The 20973-nt window shown below is 39.7% G+C and overlaps 1 protein-coding gene across 15 annotated transcripts in view; it reads left to right on the forward strand.

The window, feature by feature from the left end:
- Positions 1-582: 582 nt before the first annotated feature.
- Positions 583-20973, forward strand: part of BBX (BBX high mobility group box domain containing) — a 298089-nt gene continuing 277698 nt past the window's right edge. For 7 of the 15 annotated variants that reach the window (XM_005201322.5, XM_024990118.2, XM_005201330.5 and 4 more), the window contains exons 1-2: positions 583-730; positions 3903-3974. The gene's annotated coding sequence lies outside the window, so the exon portion shown is untranslated. The other 8 variants (NM_001192759.1, XM_024990092.2, XM_015471136.3 and 5 more) reach the window with 8 other exon arrangements.

Consider the following 20973-nt stretch of genomic DNA (forward strand, 5'->3'; position numbering starts at 1 on the left):
GTGTTGATTTTTCTCAATTTACCTACGAATGAAGCTTTAACAACCTCAATCCATTACCGTCCTAATAAACTTATCTTGGACTATTTTGGCCTATGTGATAGCTAACCCATTGACAAAAGAAATCCAAGCTGATAAAGGTTTTCCTGGCCACTTGTTAGCCAGGTCATGCTGTAAAATCATAACACAATGCACGCCTCTTCCATGGGGCACCACAAGGCAACGATTAAAAAAAAAAAAAAAAAAAAAAACCCTCACTTCCATATCCAGTGGAGTTGTAGTTTATTACTATAACCCTCCCAAGTCAAAAGGACACCAATTTCGAGCCTTGCAACTTGGTGCAGACAGGGTTTTTCCCTCTTAACCCACTCTGCTGGGCCTCTCTACCTGTCCTCTCCTACTGTCTACAGGTCCCGAACATTAGAAAATAGAAAATGTGATGATCTTTGTGTGTCTCTGTAAAATGTGTGTATGTGTGCGTGTGTTTGGGTGTAACGGGCCTTCTGTTTGGTCGCGTGGCCTGTCCGTCACGGAGCGGGCCAATGGCAGGCTGCCTTATATAAAATGAGTGTTTTCAGTCTCTCCGGGTTGCATGTACTGTATGTGGAGCAGTGTACAGTGAAGCGGAGGCAGAGCGGCTCCGCGAGCTCCTCTCCACTTTCCCATAGAGAACCCCTGACTGGCCACTGAGGGCGAGCCACACACACGCCCTCGCGCCCGGCGAGCCCGCGAGGTAAGCGCCCCCCATCTCCAGCCCTTCTCGGGCGCTCTCCCCGCACTTTCTGTTTTCCTACTCACTTGAGAGCCGCCGGGCTGCAGCCCCAAGGACTCCGCGGCAGGAGCAGCGGCGGCGGCGGCGGCGGCAGCCGGTAGGCTGGACTTGAGGAAGACGGAGGGAACCCCGCGCGTCCGGAGCCGCCGCCAGCCGGCCCGCTCCCTGGGCACTTTCCCCCTCCGCCAAAACTTTGGGTCGGGAGAGGTCGGGGGCGAGGGTCGCGGCGGCCGCGCCGGCGGCGGGTGGGGGGCGCGGAGGCAGTGCCCTGCGGGCGGGAGGCTGGGGGCCGGGCTGGGGAGTAGTAGGCCAGCCGGTGCCAGGCTGCGTTTGCAACCAGCACCTCTCGGCACACAGGCAGCGCCGCCCGAGAGGGGCACGGGAGCCGGGGCGCGGGCAGGAGCAGCCCGAGGAAAACAACAACAGAGCCCTCACGCCGGCGGGCGGCTCGTGGCCGCCCGGGGAGCCCCAAACTTCATCTCGGCGAAAGTACGTGGAGCCCAGCTTGGGCTCGGCTGCCGGGGAGGTGGGGCCTGGGGAGTCGGGGCAAGGGAGGAAGGTACGAGCAGCCAGCCCTCAGTGGATTGATTGAACGTTTCGAGTGCGTCGGTGACCGGGAACAGTTCATCTGGAGAGTTGGGATCTGGGTGTTCCGGCCCCGGAGATCGGTGCCCTCTCACCCCCCCACCCCTAACCAAATGCGCGGCGAGTAGAGAAAGTGCTGTTTTAGTGCCAGAGTGGCTAGGAGGAAGAATAGGGGGAGAGGGGGAAGAGGGTGAGGGAGTAGGGGAGAGAGAAGAGGGAGGGAAAGCCGGCGGGGGGGAGGGAGGGCAAGAGAGAGAGAGAGAGAGAGAGAACCGGAGAGAACGGGAGAGAGAGAGAACGAGAGAACGCGAGGGAAGAGAGGAGGGGGAAGAGGAGGAGGGAGGCTGTGTCAGGATTTTGCTTGAATGTGGGATTATGTTGTGTCAATAAGTTTAAGGTGGAGGGAGCGAAGCTGGGGGTGGTGGTGGAGGGGAGGAGGAAGGCCTTGGCTGTTAAAAGTCTTATTTCTGAAGGTAAGTTATGGCATTGCATGGTCGCGATGACAGAAAACTTGCAGATCCTTTATCCGGGGATGGGGTCGATGGCTCTAGAAAGAGCTCCCGAGCCCCTTAAGCCACACTCGTGTTACACTGTTATTTGCTGCGATCCGGGTCGCTAGTAAATTACCGAAATCAGACTCGAGGTTTCTTTTCCTCCTCCACCTCGTCTCGCTCGCTCACCCTCAGAGATGTATTATTTTTTTTTTTATTTTTTGGTATTGTATGAAACTTAACGTGAGTCCTGTAATTTACAAGGACCCTGAATCCAAGAATCTGGAACACGTTTATGTGTGAAATATCCACGATCATTTCAGCTAAATGAGGAAGGTAAAACGAAACGATGCAAAAAGCTAAGACACAACATGTACGACAGAGGAGGGGGGGGGGGAGAGGGAGAGACGGAGAGAGAAGCTATTTTTTGCTTTCCTTTCTGTAGAAAGGAAAATAAAACGTGCATTCCCCTTCTCTCCCGGTGTGTAGGGTCTAGTCAGTATTTTAACTGTCTGAGGACAAATTAGTCCAGGTGGATCTCGTTGAAAAGTTTCGTGAGGTGGGGTGGAGGTGGGGGGCGGGTACGAAGGGGAAGGTGGGTGGAGGTGGTGGGGGATGGGGACGGAGCGAGCTCTGCCTCTGCTAATGGTCATTGGCCTGGGGCTTTGAAACCATTGCCCGTCCTGCTAATGACACGTCCAGTTCTAGTCTCCCGGCCGCGGACGCCGGGCTGCCGGGGACTGGGGTACTTTCCCCGCGCGGGGAGGGGCGTTCTTCGCCATCCCTTGGGGTTGCCCACTCGCGGCGTGGGAGGCCCCCCCACGCGCGCCCCCTCTTATGCGCGCCGCCGCCACCTCTGCTCGCATGACTTTTGTAGCCAGCCCGCGGCGAGGGGGCGCAGGGGGTCCCCGGTGCGGATGTCCCCGCGCGGCCACCCAGCTCCCGCCCCACGCGCGCCGCGCGGTCCAAGCCCGGAATGGCAGCGCCGGGCCGGGCGGCCGTGCCTCCCCGGGGGGCAGCGGAGGCAGCAGCGGAGGCAGCAGCGGTGGCGGCGGGATCTTCGCCGGGGCCCGCGGGAGGAGGAGGAGAGGGAGGAGGAGGAGGGGAAGGAGGAGGAAGACGAGGAGAGGGAGGTGTTTTCTGCCCAGACCGCCGCCAGTTCGAGCGGGCACGGCGACGGGGCCACCCCACTCGTTGCTTCTCCGTTATGGAAAGGTGTTTAGCAGACTTTTACGCCCGGAGTGTGGGATTTACACTTCATTTTTTTCTCCCCCCTCTTCCCCAAAGCAAGATGGACTCTATTCCCTTTCTCTTTCTCCCTCTGCCTCTGTCTTGTCAGCCTTTAAGATCGACATTTTGTACTAAGATGCAAACTTGATGGTGACCAGCAACAAAGCCGGGGTGGGATCCCTCGCTCCCTTCCTCCCTCTCCGTTTCCCATCTCCCCCCACCCCGACCTGGTGGCCCTGCACTAGACACCGGGGGCTCTGGCGAATGTGTTCCCCGCTCGGTTCCGATCTCTAATCTCGGGATTGTGACCGGGGCCGGGCGTTTGGGCGAGATATGGGGCCGCCCAGGTCTGCAGGGCTGAGGGCTGCGCTACCTGGACCCGCTGCCGTCGCCTTGCCACCTCCGGCCGGCTTCTGAGCACTGGGAGACTCGGACTGCCTGTCGATTGCCATGATTTGGTTCCTGGTGCATTTCTCCTGGGGACGGCGATCACTTGTGCAAGTTGATAAATGAGCACGGCGTGGGTTTGGGGTGTGCCGAATTGATCAACTTTCTGCCTTGTACATTACCGGGAGTAGGGTGAAAGTGTGCTGGAGACACCCTAGAATGCCAACTGGGCTACCCTCAGCCTCTGCCCTTGGAAAACTGGGAGCTCTTTCCCTTAATTGCCCCACAGCACGTAGGGGTGGGGATGGCGAGAAGGAGTGGTTGGTGGGGAGCGGGCCTCCTGGGTTTCGGGGTCCTTCCTTCGTAGATGTTGCAGGAGTTCGCCCTCAACTGTAAAGCTATATCATACTGATGATGTACCTTTATTTGATACTTTATAGGTCACTATCATATGACAGAGGTTTTGCCGCAGTTCATCTTCCTCTCTGTGTACTTTCCACTTGCCTTCCTGAGTAAGTATGCAAACTCTTCATATAGGGAAGCTAGCTGATATTAGTAATGACCTAAGGGTCCTTACTGTACACGTCAGAAGATGCCTTTTTGGGCTTGTAGCACCCCAGAAATCTTGTCCCATTGAGTTTCCCATAGCAGATTTTTAGTATTTAGAATTCGGCTATGGGTATTATTATTTTAACATAGTTTAAATGTCCGTTTAATATTTTTCTGCAAGTGTCATTTGAATACTTATTTTCTCTTTTTATTTCATAATGAAATTTTGCATAGAGTTGAAGGCCTAGGGAATTTGATGCTAGATAATATTGTAGAAAGATTGTAGCTTGTGAGTGGAGAGAATTATTAAAAAACCCAAGGAAGCATTGCCCAGAAGACCTCTCTAAATTACAGTATCTGACATTTGTTTACTTTTTTCTGGGCAATCTTTTCTTGGGAACTTGTGCTGTTTATGACAGTTACCCTTGTAGTAGGGAAGGTGGACTGGGCAGTGTGGTAAATCTAGCATTTAGTGTATCAGCTTGATTCAGAAGCAAGTAACTGTCCTAATGCATTGAATTTGCTTCAGAACTTCTAAATTTGGAGAAATTGGGTATATTTTGACAGTCTGTGTATGTGAAAAATAGCAACTTTGAAATCTGTTGCTAAGTACTCTTTTCAGATCTGTGCCCCTAATTGGAAAAGTTGGTGAAATAATGTGGGACAGTAAGTGCCTAAAAAGTTTGTTTTTGAGAAGTAGCCCTCTAGGTGAAAACTGAGGGTTTAACATTTGAAAGCAGCGTGGTAAGCCCAAACTTCAGAAAACCAACGTGTAATTTTGCTCCTCCACTGCAAGAAACACCTCAGGTATTCTTAAATTGCTGATAATTTAAGAAAACTGGTCATACAAATTATGTAAATCAGTTTTGGTGCTTTGTAATAGTATCATAATGAAGACAGACTGTATTTTGTGAATGAAAATGAACTTGAATTCAGTTTTCCATAAAAGAAAAAGAAAAGGGACCTTCTTTTGTTTTGTTCCATGACTTGCTGTAATACTGTGTGTCACCAAAAGATTGTCTTAATATTGAGAGAAATTGAATTTGAAGACCAAGCTTTTCTGGTAGTTTTTCTGTTTTCTGTATGGTAGCAAAGTATACTTTGACATTGCTGAGAACTTTAGATGATATATAACAGAAGCTCTGTATCCAGCTTTCTTTAATGGAATGTAAAATATCTTGTTATTTCAGATAGTTAGGAGAGCCTCCTAATACGTCACATGCATAACAGTCAGAATGAGATGGGTCTGTAAGATGAATTTAGTGCACACTGAAATATGGGATTTCAGCTTCTTTGATTTTTTTTTTTTAAGCTTGTTTGCAAGAGAAGTTTTTCATTTTTGAACATATGGCAAGAGTATTCAAAATGCATTCCTGATTACTAAAGAACACCACATTTATACATGTGAGGCACATTATTTTGTTCACTGTCGCAAACTTTTAATGTTAGTTCTTTCCCCATGGAAATGTGTTTTACCAATTCAGAATTTAAAATGGGAATCAGCAATTTCCAGAATAAAAGCGATCTGATGAGTTCTTGCATTTGTTTGAGATATCAAATAACTGCTTCATTAAAACAATATTTTCAAGCAAAGTCTTGGTCTTTGAAGTCAGAGTAGTTTTTATAGTGTAAAACTTGAAGTAGTGATTTGAAAAAGTCACACTGACAATGAAATACAAGTTATTTGGCTTGGTTTATAAGGCTTAATTTTTCAAGATAAGATTTTAGATACGAGTTTTGCTTCTATATGGCCAAGAGTTTTCAAACCTCCTATTTTATTATTCTGCATACCTCTATTAAATTCTGAAACGGAAATCTTAATTTGCATTTCACATTTATTGAAAGAGGGGTTCATCTATGTTATTTCTTAGTGGTACATCTTTGTATGTATTATGGCAGTTTTAGGAAGAATCTTCCCCTAGGGTCTTAGATACTAATAGAACTTTGCAATTTTGATACTTTCTTTTTTTTAATATCCATCTTGATTTTTATATCCAAATTTTAAAAAAAAGTTCCAGGTTTATGAGTTTGTGAAGTAGCTCTGCTTTTAATGTATATCTAGCTCTGCTGTACAACTTGAAAACTATGTAGGACCTTTGACCTTATAGATTTGTTCTTTATACTTCATCCATTGAGACAGATTTGTTTAGACATTGAATTTAAAACATAGCTCTGAGTGAAAGTGAGGATGAATATATAATTATGGCTTGCTTGTGCTGTAAGTAACTATGTAATTGATAATGTTTTTTGTGTATAGTTAAAGGACCAACGACCTTAAAATAATGTGGCACAGCTCATGAAAGTCTAATTCATCAGCTAAAGTTTTTTAAAGCCATATTTTTCAGTAAAATTACAGATGTAATTTCTAATTATTAATTATCAGTCAATATACTTACGGTTTATGTTTTCCAACATTTCATAAAGAATGTGGTTAAAGCAAGGGCCATATTTTTACTGGGATCCTACCATGAATATCAATTACTTTAATATTAGAAGTCTTTAATAGAAGTGGTAAAGACTTCACAGTTCAACCCTATTAAAAGAAGTTTTTGAAAATAGCCTCACTATAGATATGGCTGTTTTTGCTATACTAAAAGAAATCCCTGGAATTACTAGTCCATTGCAAGAGTGCAGAAGTGTTTAAAATTGTATTTTTAAATGTTCTGAATTACTAAATATAGGCAATTAATTTGGCATGTTGCATCACCACCAGTGTGGAATATATTTTAAAATTTAAGCTTAAGCAGGTATTTAGCTTAAGAAGACACTTTTCTTGAACTTGTAGTTTGAGGTCCACCTTGTTTTTAACATTTCCTTACCAAAGGCACCTTTTAAAATAGGTCTGACTGATATCTTCTGTATTTTTAATCAGCCTTCCTCTCAATATGAAATGAAAACAGACCCAAATTATAAAAACATTGTAGTTTCACCCCTTCATTTTTATTGCATGCCCCAAGTAAATTGGATGCAAGCGGTCCTCAGGCCATACTTTGAGAAACACTGCTCTGAAGGTAGTAAAAACTAAGGCTAAATATTGAATGGATGTTCTTCCATCTTGAAGATTCTGTGACTATAATTCCATCCATGAGCTTGTACTACCTCAAGGGCAGTCGCAACACACTGTGTCGAACTGTAGAGATTTCTATGTTTTAAGTCATACCTGAGGAGAGCATCTTTTGCATTTAGCCTCTCAACATTCGTATGTGTTCATATTATCCCTTAGAAGGCAATTACAGTTTCTTGAAATGCCAGGACATCATTGTAAAACTGTAAAGATATATCCAGAAAATCCTCATGTGTTAATAGGGATTGTTTTTTTTTTTTTCTTTCAAAGGAAAAGATAAGGTGAGAATTGAAATAAGTACCAATTACACAACAGAAATGCAAGAGAAGACAAGCCAATAAAGAATTCTGTCTAAAAAGTGTATATAAACAGAGAATGAAAGAGTAAGGGAATGAAAGATTTAAAGGATTAAGTATAGACCATGAAACACTGACACACCTTCCAAAATATAAGTTTAATAAGTTAAAAATATATCAGTTCAAGGATCTAGATAGAGTAAAATAACTTCAGATCGTGAGGAGGCTGTATAAAATATAAAGTAAAATTAAGAATGAATTGGAGTTTAGGAAATCTTAGAAAAGTGAAAAGTATTGTAAAATATTGATTAAATAATTAAACCAGTAGTTAAATATAGCCCTTGGGTGAAAAGATCAGGGAATAAAACAGAAACTCCTGGATTGAAATAACTGAGATCCTGAAAAAGACACAAGTTTGGATATTTTGTAAAGGGAATAATTAAATAAATGATCAATAACTTCTTTGAAAGAACAAATAAGAATGGGGATAAAAGTTGCTTAAAACAACTGAATTTCTCAAATGTTTTTGAGATTTGTGGTAAGAAATACTTTTTCTATTCCAATACACATATAAAACCTGGAACAAAAGTTTCCTGAAACAGTACTAAGAGCAGTGCTCTGATAATTTCCTATTCCTGTCTAACCTTTATAAACCTAATCTGTTTCAAACTATTTTATTAAAAGACAGAGTGTCATTCATGAAATTTATTTTATGACTTAAATTAAAAAAACACCGGTATGCTTGCAAAATATAGAAATCCCCAGCCCTCATCTTCATATTCTGATTCAGTGTATCTAGGGTAGGGCCTTGGAATCTGCATTTTAACTAATACTGCTGGTGATTCTGAAGCAGCTGTGAGGTCCCCTGATACTCTTGGAGGAATTCTCATTTAAGGGACTGATGGATAAAGATTGAATGGGCGTTACGTACTTGAATGTGGAGTTAGAGTTTATTGACTACAGAGGTCTCTCTTCCGGAGCTTCAAGATTGTATGGCTGTATTTCAGTCAGCATGTTTACAATACTCAGAGGACCCTTATCCCCCTCCATAGATGTTCCATTGTAGCAGGTATAGAATAGGAAGCAGAGGCTTTGCAGCTGAAGAGCCCTGGGTTTCACTCTTGATGGCTCTCTAGTTTATAAGCTGAGGGACTTTGGGCTTATATGGACACAGAATAAACTTCCATTATCATATGTGCAAAAGGGCATCTTAATATTTACCATACAGCAGAATGAGAATTACATAAGACAGTAAGGTCTATAATGACCCTTATCCACAGACAGTACTCAATAGGATATGTTTTTATAGTTATATCTCATCTCACTCCAACTCCCACCAAGTTTGAAGTTTTTCAAGTCCGTGCATTTCAGTTTTTTGTTTCAACTCTAGTATCATGAAGCAGTGGTGCATTTTTAACTGTGGGGTGCTGGACAAGCAAGTTATTACTGAAGGAAATAAGAATAACCAGAAGCGAAGAAAAGAAAAAAACAGCTGAAGCATGCCACATATAAGTACAGTGCTTCTTGAAGTTTGGGGAATGATTCTTGTACCTCTTTAAAAAAAAGATATCGCGCAGGACAGGACACCATTCAGAATGGTTAGTTGACAGCATTAGACTTTCTCTCAAGTGACTTTGATGCATCCTGAAATGTCTTAGAGCATCATTCCTCAAACTTTCTACGCACACGCATGCGACTGATGTTTTCATATGGGACTCTATGATTCTTTGGTGATAGACATAGATAAATTATGCAGTTGACTATATAGGTAGTTCACAGTGTGATAAAGCCATTTCTTTCCCTTTCAGTAAAGTCTGTCAGAAAATAAGCAAGAGTGATGTTATTATGATGAAAATCTTGAATACACCCATATATATACTTGTAAAATCCTTCAAACTGTGGTACATTAATTTTTCATAACTAATTACTTGGGGGGACTCTTCACAACCAGTTACAACATGTTTGTGTCAAGGCATGAAGATTGAGGAGCATTATATCCAAAGTTCATAACAAATTATATCATACAAAATGGCACTTCAATCGAAAAGAGGGACAAACTAGAGAGAGGATGGATGGGAAATACCCTAAATCCCTGAAATCTTGAACAGTATGAAAATCAAAAGCCTGGGGCTATGCACCCTGTGGTTAAATGCAAGGGAAGTACCAAAGACTATTAGTACTATGGTTCTCAAACTTGAATACTCATTGCCTCTAACACAGACATTTATTTTTAAGTAGTCTCAATGTTCATTTAATTTATTTGAATAAATTAAAATGAAATAACCTTTGTATTTCCTAACTTTCTAGGGTTTTTTTTTTTTTTTTTGGGCTGCACCCTGCAGCTTCTGGGATCTTACTTTCCTGACCAGCGATTGAACTCGGGTCTTCAGTAGTGAGAAGGCAGAGTCCTGACAACTGAACCACCCAGCTGTTCCCTGGCTTTTAAGGATGTATTTGCCAGGAACATCTTACTTTGCTGAATTTTAATTTGCCATACTTTTTCATCTCTAATAAATTAGTGAACTGTATCTTGATCTGGAGTGGTATTGGGTATATATTTGCAATCTTGTATCTAAAAATACCTCTGAAAAAGTAATGTTTTTGTTTTTCCAAAAGTTTGACATTAAAACTCACTTGATGTCAAAACCTGACCCAGATTGTCATGGGCCTTTTTAAAATAGTTTTTAAAGCCCACTTAGAATATTCACATATTTTGCTGTAAGTAGTAGTATGGTACGTTATGAAGTACTAACCTAAATTGAGCTACGAATGTTACATAAAGCATGCAGTATGCTCAATCTGATCTTTTTAAAGCCCACACAAAATCTGATGTGTACTTGGACCTAAGGGTTTCATATAAGGGATTGTGATCTTATTGTATTAACTTTCTTAGTTCACAAAGTGAAAATATAGGGTATTCCTACTCGTTTAGCTCAATGAAAATCCTTTTGCTAATTTTGATCATTGATCATCTGAACATTTTGAGTTCATTGCAAGGGGATAGATCATGGAAGCCGTGTTAACATCATATATTAACTCAGACTATCTGTCTGTTGAAACCCTTGGCTTCAAATATAAATGTGGAAGGCATCAGAGGTTATCAAGACAAGGAAACAAAATGGCAGTGCATAAAATCATTTGTGCCTCCTGCATTGAGCAGAGTGAAAGGCTTGTGGGTAAGGAAAGCTTAGACACACACACACGCACAATCACATGCACACTAGCTGAACCTCATCCATCCATTTTGACATTGTTGATTCTTTTTTGGTTGTTGTAGTTTTTATTTTATTAAACAAACACACACTTATAGCTGTAACTTTTGAAACTTGTGCCTTGTTGAACATTGCTTATAACAGTGAACAAAACTTAGGTTACTTTCATTACGGTTTACTCTTAGGAGAAGTTTCATGAAGGAATTATATTTCCTTTATTACTCTGCTACTTGAATGTTTCTTTCCTTCAGTCAGAAAGGTAAAAGTGAAAGTGTTTTCTGCAAATTTGGTTTCCTCTCAGGTGAGAATGTTCCTGGGTTGTATTTTATAGAGGTCCTAGGTATCTTTATTTTTAATAATTAACTGTGAAATGCTGAATCTTTTATCTGTACTTCTAATTTCCTATAAAAAAGCACTATAAAATTGAAAAGTATGAAGTGAGAGTCTATATGGCTCTCTAGGAATAAAGTAGTAGCTGTGTCTGAACTACTGTTAGGCCAAGACTTAATCTTCATTTGTTAGATTAAAACTATTAATGGCTAAAGAAAGTCTTCTTATTTGTTGATTCGACTACATCCTTTGATGTGGGAAAGCTACAGATTGAGTCATTCAGAGGGAGTCTTATTAGCAGTCCTGAATCTTTTAATATTAAAAATTGCTGAGTTATTTTTCAGCTTTTGGTGAGCCTCTCAAAACTCACCCAAGTGTAGAGTTCTCATTGACTGCAAAGAGAATGTTGTGGAGCATGGAACAAAATGAGAAAATAATTCTCTACATCCAACTGTCAAACTTGGATTATATTTTGTGTTACTGAAGTTATTATTTTTTTCTCTCTCTCCCTTCTGTTCTTCCTTTTCTCTCCTCCTTCTCTCCCCCTTTATCTCTGTCCTGTTTCTCTCAGCCAGTTATATTCACTAATGTGCATCTGTGATACTGCCTAGAAATGTCTGAGGATGGGAATGTGGGATTGAACGTTTTTTTTTTTTTTTTACCATTATTTGATTTTAAAGATTTATTTGTAGCTTTTGAGTCCTTTTAGTATTCATCACTACATATAATGAAGTTGTCAATTATGAATTTGATACTTACACAGTCCCTTATATAGTCTTTTAGGAACAGTTATTAGACGCCGTTAGGACGGCTACGTGAAATAAAGGCACCTGTTGTTTTTATGAAGTAAATTCCTTATCCAGTCATTTTTGTTTTTTAGAGTGGTAGCATGATTACATGGTTTCACGTATATTTAAGGGAAAATTAAATGCAGTTTTTAGGAGGGTAGCCCAAATAGTATTTCACTTTGGGAGGAAGGGAGGAAGATAATTTGCAGTCAGACTCTACCACTGAGCTGGACCCTTTGGGAGAAAGATATTTGGACTGCGAGCCTCCTTATGAAGTGTAAGTTTTATTTTTACTACTTTATTTTTCATAACAGCTTTCTGATGAGAGGTAACCCTGTTTTAATGACGAGGAAACCAAGTCACAGGTTAAGTCATTTGTTGGAAGTCACACAGCTAAGCAAGTGACTGTGCCAGGCTTAGAATGCCTGTCTGCAGTGCCACCGTCTCCTGGGCTTGTTCTCTGCATACCTGCTTTTAGGACCACATTCCAAAAGGTTACAAATGAACGGTTTGAGGCTACTTATAGCTAAGAATTACCTCTAATTTTTCTTTCTCCTGAAAGAGAAATCATCTTCTTTTTGAAGTGATGGGGCTTGGAACACTGTCCTCTATCAATCTTAGGAAAGGTGGATGAGAAAGTCTCTGAGCTGGGGCTGGTTGTCAGTTTTCGTCTGTGAGGTCACAATCAAAGACAAAACTGGCCTCAAACTTAGTTTAGAAATTAATAGTTAGAGAACTTCCTTTCTGTTTGGTGTATCCAGGATAGAAATGTCTAATAACAACAGTTACTGATTTCACTATTTGTTAATTCCTTTGGTACAGCAGTAGTAGCAATCATCATTCATTCTTCATAAGAAGTTGTTTTTCTTGCTGAACAGTCTATATGTTTTTAGTCTGGTACTCTTAAATACTTAATCAGTGAATATATTTTACAAAAGGAATTTAACATAGTGTTATAAAATAGTTTTCTGGAATTTGGTTTGAAAAGAAATCAGTATTCATGGAAAAAAATTATTAAGCAGATTTCATAGACACATTGCAGTGTTGTTCTAATGAGCAAACATGAATTAGAAGGTCAGTCAAAAGTTAATCAGTTTTCAAAGTGATTTCTGGGTACTTTTGATTTATTTTATGTAAGAAATTTGTTTCTGCTATGATAAGTAGAGATTTTATAAATTACACATTTACATACATGTAGCAAATGATTTAAAAAAGACAAAGTAACATGTTGCTTTTTTGGTACTGAGAGCCCTATTCACCTGAAATTAAATTCTTTTATCTTTGCAAATTCAGCAAAGTTAGAGCCGAATTCAGATATAGGAAAATAAAAAGTTTGTTGTTCTTTTTAAGTGACTTCTCTTTTCCCCTGAACCCTGAAACATAGAAATAGGATATTTTTCTGTTTTGGCAAAGTAGTTTCTGTGGATGATAATCTTATGAAGCGTGCTCTTGCTGGGTTCTGCTCAGTGATGCGTTAGGGTGTGTCAGGCTTCCATTTCTTGTCTTTCATCCCCCCTACAATAAAGTACTTCCATATTTCTCATTCAGGTAGGCTGGTAAACTGAGTAAGTTTTGTGGCATCTGATACCTTTTTTTTGACTTGTTTTCTTGAGTCATGTTCAAAGATCACTTTGCATGTTATATAATTTGGTCAAGTATAGGTGAGATTCAGGTAGCAAAAGCTTACTGATTTAATTCACTGGTCATATATTGGGTGCCTACAGTGTATTGATGCTAATTTAAACTTTGAGGATTTAAAGATGAATGTGGAAAAGCCCTTATCCTCAAAGCAAGCATCTTCTACTGACTGGAAAAGTCCAGTAGATATGAATGTATATGTTATTCTGTGCTAATTATTCTGACAGATATGGCATAAAATAGTACTAAGTAAAAACCACTTAAAAATTGGCCAGTTCCAACATAGGAGCTGACATTGAAATATGAAAAGGATTTCTTCCTGTCCCACTATATATGTCCTAACTACCATCAGGGTTATAAACTCATTTGGTCCAAGCACCAGAGTGGATTTTAAAAATTAGACTTTTGACCGTAATTTGGCTGGCATTTCTTTATTTATTATTTTGGCATTTAGTCTAGTTATTTTTGCATTTAGTACATTATTTTGGCTTTTAGTCTATTTTAAAAACCAGTGACTTTTTGATAAAGTTTTCAACCTATATTAAGTTACATTACAGTCAAGTGTTTTGGGGCTTCCCTGGTGGCTCAGATGTAAAGAATCTGCCTGCAGTGCGGGAGACCTGGGTTCGATCCCTGGGTGGGAAAGATTCCCTGGAGAAGGGAATGGCTACCCACTCCAGTATTCTTGCCTGGAGAATTCTGTGGACAGAGGAGCATGGCAGGCTACAGTCCATGGGGTCGCAAAGAGTAGGACCCGACTGAGCAACTAAAACACACACGAGTGTTTTGGACTTTCTTTATTTTTACTTTTTTATTTATTACTATTAATGTCACAGTCTGAAAGGACAACACTTTTGAAGTAAAGGGAACGGTTCGAGGACTCCACGCACTTATACCAAATCATGTTAAAAGTATAGTGAATAGAAAAAGTTAGAGCTGTGTGTTCAAACACATTCTAATAAAAATGGTGTAAACTACTATTTCTAACACTGCTTCTTACTTACATAAATATACTAGTTAAAGTATATTTATTAATAAGATTTCAAGCCCAGACTCTAACCAGGTAAAAATGTACTTTTCTGTCTATGAGAAATTATAGATTAAAATTATATTATTTAATATAAAATTTATTAAAATTAAAATAGATTAAAAATTATGCTTAGTGCTTCCCTCAACCTTTGTTACAACTGTGGTGTCTCTCATGTCTTAGTAAGCCATGACCTGTAAGGCACACATGAGTTTCTCTTTTATGCTTAGTAATCTAGGTTCTGGTCTTTGGATTTCCCTTTGACTTGATCAGATCTTCAACATCACATTTTAAAATCATAACTTTTGTATTTATTACACCTCAGGGTGTATTCATTTTTACCCAGTTTTATTTGTGGCCCCCTTTTGACTGGTCATTTCTGGACATCATCAGAGTTTAGATTAAAACTTTGTTTCGAAAATACTGTGTGCTCAGTGTTCCAGATGCCAACCCTGGGTGCTTTAATAAAAAATACATTCATAAGCAAAATCATAAGGAAGAAACTGATCTGGGAAAATATTTCTTGGTAAGCTCACACCGTTGATAATGACCCTAATGTTTACATTAAAGAAGCAAAGAGGAATGGAGAAACACAGAAAAATATTTTGTGAGTCTTCTTTCCGTTCTATCATGGGGCTCTTTGGCATCATGGAAGTACAGTTACTCAGATCTCATTTAACTGTCCTCATGGTAATAATGAATTTCTCTTTTAAGTTTTGTATATGGATATGCATTCTTGTCTCATTTGGTGCTATACATTCTTAGTTGTCCCAGACAACATGTTCAGATTTGTTGTAAGGTCCAGGGTTTTAAAAAGTTTTAATAATTTTCTACCTATAGCCTGTGCATAAATTTAAATCCATACAGAAGTCTTCTGTAGCTTGAAAGGTCTTGGGAATGGGTCTTGAGGAATGGACACAGAGTTATAGATCTGAGGATCTGGTCTCACATAGTGATGAGTTTACTGTATCATAAATCAGTGGTGGATTTTATTTCTTGAATTCTTTTTAGGTAACCATATGTATCATTCCTGACTTACTTCAGGTATAGCTGTCTCATCATAAAGTCTGATATATAGATCTCAATAATTAGGGTGATTGGCGCTTTTCTTCATTAAAGATGTTTTCTTGGAAAGTTTTGACTTCCTTAGTTTTTCAGAACTAACTATATATCCTTATTGACAGATTATAATTTCAGAGCGTTTCATATGTGTTTCTAATTGATCTTTAGTTAGCAGTGGGTACTTGAAGTTTTACCATTCCCAGGTCCTAGTCGTAATCAGTGGTCTGTGAAGTACACAGAGGGGTGCTGCATAAAGGAATCCAGTGCTGATCATTATAAAGAAGAGCAATCTTTGGTAAAGCAAATACTTGGTGCCTCTATCATATCTGTTTGGTAATTCTGGGTTCCGTATATTGATTTGTCTTTATTTTATACAGCATGTATTTATTGAGTACTCATTATATATAACGCCAGACTAGGAATTCTGGGGCTTGCAGAATAAAATGGTAGCGGCTCTGGCTTCAGGATGTTTCTGGTATAGTAATGACACACATATACCAGATGTGGAATAGAAAGTAGCAATGCTGTGATATCCGTGGGACACGGGGATGGTGAATATATGGTTGTTAGGAGACAGTTAGGGAGGAAGATTGAGATGGATGTGAACTTCGGTTGTTTAGTTTAATGTTTAGGCATCCTTGCCAAAACGCTTCCCAGGCTAGTGGGAAGTCCAGGCTAACCCCATCGTGGCAGACAGTTCCTTCTAGTTGTGTCATCATTCAAGCCAGTGGTCTCTGGAAGTTTTAGGTGCTATCCCCTTCAGTAAATGAATTTGAGCATGTATCCTCAGTGTCTATACGTTTATTTATAACATACATATATTGAGCTATTAATATATAATGTGATAAACTATAAATGCTTAGAAATAAAAAATAAACAATATAAAAATATTTTCTTTTGAATATAAAGGAAAATTATACTATTTCCTTCTTACCTACTCCAGTGGGCTAAGTCTTATTCATGTTTTGGGTCTCAAGGACCCGATTTTGGACACCACTGGTCAAAATTGGGCAGTGTCACACCAAGTTTTGCCAAGTTCCATGAGCCCAAGGACTGTGTTTTGCTTCCTACTGTATCATCAGCACCTAGAACTTGTTAGGAGTGCAATGGATACTGTGAAACAAATCAGTGGAATTAGTCTAGTTAGTAGGGACGAGGACTGAGTCTAGCTCATCGTGAAGGATCTGATAAGAATAGAGTCAATTGTTGTCTGTTGCTGTATCTCCTGTACCTATAAAAGTGCAGGAACTCAAAAAATACTAGTTCACTGAGCTAAGGGTGTGGACAGTGTGTAGCTCATAATGAGGGATCTGCCAGAGTCTGTAGAAGGACACGAAAAGGTAAATTTCAGGAGGTCCCCTAGAGCAGAACAGTCTATGGAGATCAGTAGGCAAAAAAATACAGCCAGTGTGGCGAAGGGGTTACAGTGTTAGTAAGAACATTATGGAGGAATGGCTTCAGTAACCTCACATCTTAAAAACTGTGACCCTCATAAGCAATAAGATCTGGGTTTTACTTATCTTTGTACCCACACTGCATAGAACAGTATAGTAGGTGTCTGATTCACTTTTGTTGAATTGCTCTGTTTTATACTATGTCCTGAATATAGGAGGTTCTGCATGTTCAGAAATGGCTCAGTGGAAAGATCAGAGGCCTGTAAATGAATCCTGCCCTGATTGAAGCAAAGCCAGCGGTTCTGGGATTACCTCATCTGCAGACATGGTTTTAAGCCTTCACAGTGTTGCCTGCACAGAGGTGCTCTGGTGACCACAACTGCCAAATCATATTTAGCTGTTTGTTATTAACAGTGTCGTTATTAACATACTGCCATCGACACGTTATCAATGAAGAAAATGGAGTTTGTGACAGAATTATTTCTTATATGCTGTCATCCTATACTGTCTTCCATCATCAGTAACGCTGGCATAATGTCATGGAGCACCCTCCTGTGTACTATTTCAGTTAGGACTGAATGTATTTACAGATAAATAAAGCAAGGTAGTTTGTATTTCCCCTCTTATTTTTGGAATTTTCTTATTCAATAGACTTCCTCTTTAAAAGGTAGTAAAAATTCTAGTTTTGTGGTCATAAAATAAACCTGTCATGCATTTTATTGAGCCCTGTTAGGGTTGGGGAGAACAGATTTCCCCTGAGAAACAACTCTGGCATTAGCTCTCTCCTTTAGAGACTGGCCAGACGAAGGCATCCTTCTTCAGCTGTGACACAGTCAAGACAGGTACCCCCTTACTCCCTCTGCAGTTCAGTCTCATTTAGGGCATGTTTATTTAAAGCAGTTTCACATCTGCACAATTAATAAATTACTGTGCTCTAATTTGCATTTCTGATGTCTCGTAGTAAGCACAGCAAGTTCCCCTTTGCCCTTACAAAAACAGTTTAGTCTGCCCAGGCTTCCTAGAGCTGAATAAAAATTTTCTCTGAGGGACTTCCCTGATGGTCCAGTGGTTAAGATTTCACCTTCCAGGGCAGGGGGTGTGGGTTCGATTCCTGGTTGGGAAGCTAAGATCCCACATGCTTTGTGGTCAGTAAGCCAAAGCATTAAAAAAAACAAGCGGTGTTCTAACAAATTCAATAAAGACTTCAAAAAATGGTCCACATAAAAAAAAAAATCTTAAAATTTCCTCTGCATCTGTATCATAGTCTCCATATAAAGACTTAAACTAGTAAAATTTCTTTGCTTTCATCCTTTTGGTCATTAAGTCGTCAAATTTTTCTTCACTGTAAGTTTGTCACTCTTAAAGGCACAGTAGTAATAAATGTCAAACTTGTTATTGCAATCTAGAGTTTACACTGTGATTTCACAGACATCTTGCTTGCTCTTCAGGCTGTGAAGTAGGGTATCATTATTCCCATTTTTGCAGATGAGGAAACAGGTTCAAAGTTGTCAAGTGGCTGAACCTGAGTCAGAGTTTGCAGTGGCTCCCCTGAGGCAAAACCCTGTCTTTTGTTCATTCCTCTAGAAAACTGCCCACTGTGAAGAGCAGAAGTTATCTTACTTAAACTGAGGTTTCGTTTTCTTACTTTCAACCTGATAAGTGATTGTAAATACCTGGAATGGCAGTGCCCTAGACATTATGGTTGTTTTGATTTTGAATGCCCTGTGGGCTATAAAATATCAGTGGAATGGACCTTAAATTTCTGGTGTATTTAAATTTATTTGTATATTTAAGTAAGTGTTTTAGATCATGTGGAACAACTGTCCATTTGACTTAACTTTTTACAATTTGTAAAAAAGTTTGTAAGGGTTTACAGTTAGTGAAAAAGATGGAAAATTGAATGCATAGGAACCACACACTGACAAAGAATGTGCTTTCAAGTGTATATTGCGATTCTTAAGTGAGATTTGGATTATGTATTGGGGCCATTTTTTCCCCTGTGAGACATATTTCTGAAATTATCATGAAAAATCATTGGAAAGTATCAATTGATATCTAAATACCTAAGCTACACCCATTTCTAGAACACATCTGTATTATAATGTGATATCAACTGGTGTTTTCAGAGAAGTGGTGGCAAGTGTTTTTAAGTTTAAAAGGCATTTTAACTTGGCACAATTATTCAATTAATATTTTACATAGTAGGAGAGTTTTATTTGTTAGAATCTTATCTCAAAGTTCCCAAAGAGTAAAGAGGCCTACTTATTATTGAACTGTGGGAAAATAATGAAAGATTGATTGCATTAGGTCTCCCAGACCTTTTTTTATTTAAAGATTTAAGGCCTGACACGAAATTCATCAATTTAATTTTCATAATTTGATTTTGAAGATTTATACTAACTGCGGGATATGGTATAGTATTTGTGGATAAGGAAGTTTGTTGAAGAAGAAGCGTAATTTGAAGAAAAACTAGAGTATGTATTTATTGAAGAAGACTTCTAAAGATGGAAAGAGGTAGAAACTGTGAACTTTTCTTAACTATAGCTTTTTATTTAAAATAAAGTATGAAAATAAAAGTCATGAGGATAATTAGGTAAAGTTCCTCCCCATCCTCAGTTTTTAAGCAGTTGAATCCTGTGGTCCCTCTGTTTCCACTTTGAAACAGCCTGGGAGAGAGGAATTATCATCTCCATTTTAGATGAGGGAATTGAGTCTTAGAGGCCCGGCAAGTTGCCCAAGGTCATTCTTCCGGTAAGCGGTGGAGCTGGCATTCCATTCCAGCTCATTCTGAGGAGGCCACGCTCCTACTCACTCTCCCCTGCAAGGCCCCTCGCTGCTGGCGCAGCCTTTGTACCGCTACTCGACGTGACTTCCAGCCCAGGATAAAAGTACCTCTGCTGTCTTTGTGGAGCACATAACTGTATTCACATTTGCTTGTTTCTTATTTCTTAAGTCATTCTAAGTATATGGTAAACTTCTAAAGTTAAAAAGGTAGTATTAATATAGTATTCTGAGGTGAAATATCTGATTTTTTAAAAAAAATAGCATTGTGGTGCAAATATAAAAAAGAAAATAGTTTTGAAATTAAGATAATTTTTAAAAAATACTATACGTATGTATTTTTTCTTGGCTGGGCCGCACAACCTGTGGCGTCTTAGTTCCCTGACCAGGGATTGAACCTGTGCCCCCTGCAGTGGAAGCTCAGATTGTTAACCACTATACTGCCAGGAAGTCCCTGAATTCAGATAATTTGCATTCAAAGTGAATAACAGAATTTGGGCTCTAGAAGGGACATTGCAGATGATCTTGGAGTCTTATATATGTCATCATTTTAAATTTGAAGAAAGAAAGACCCAGATTAAGGACTGGGACCCAGGCCATGTGAGTGGCAGAGCTGGAACTAAGATGTAAGACTTCTGATTTGGTGTTTTGCTAGAAAAATCTGCTTAGCTCCAAAATGATGTAGAAAATATTTTTAGTCCATTGATGGCACCATTTTCACAGCCGGAATATGTGGCTTTTTTTTTTATATGTTGTTTATAAATGGTTAAAAATATTAAAGAATGAAAATATTATGTGTTATTAGAGCTCTATGTAATACATTATACATACTAACTTTGAAAGCATTTTTTATCTTACTAGTTGATTTCTAATTTATTTAGTAGTATAACAAAATTTTGGTAGCTAACAGATACATGGCTTTGGTGTAGTTCTGTGTCCTGTGAAAACAGAGGAAGAATTTCCAAAACAATAACACATTGTTAAATGGCATGCCAGTTTATCAAATGCCATAAGTTTATTATAGTCTGGTCTTAGGAAAAACCATCCTAGCCTTATAGCAGCTCATCCTAATCTTAAGCAAAAGAGCCATTGAAGTTATTCAAGGACTGTTAGATTTTGTTCTGTCCAAGAAAGTGTAAAGTTGTTGATCAGGAGAAAGAAGTTTTTTAAACCCTAACAGTGTTCATTGTGGAAGAGTGATTTAACTGATTTGTGTACTGTGACGGCTCATGGTGGCCTTATTAAGAAACTACCGTAGTGACCACATACCTTGTAACTCGGACTGCTGCTGCTGCTGCTAAGTCGCTTCAGTCATGTCCAACTCTGTGACCCCATAGACGGCAGCCCACCAGGCTCCCCCATCCCTGGGA

The sequence above is a fragment of the Bos taurus genome, chromosome 1 (genome assembly GCF_002263795.3).
Source record: "Bos taurus isolate L1 Dominette 01449 registration number 42190680 breed Hereford chromosome 1, ARS-UCD2.0, whole genome shotgun sequence".
Lineage (NCBI taxonomy): Eukaryota > Metazoa > Chordata > Mammalia > Artiodactyla > Bovidae > Bos > Bos taurus.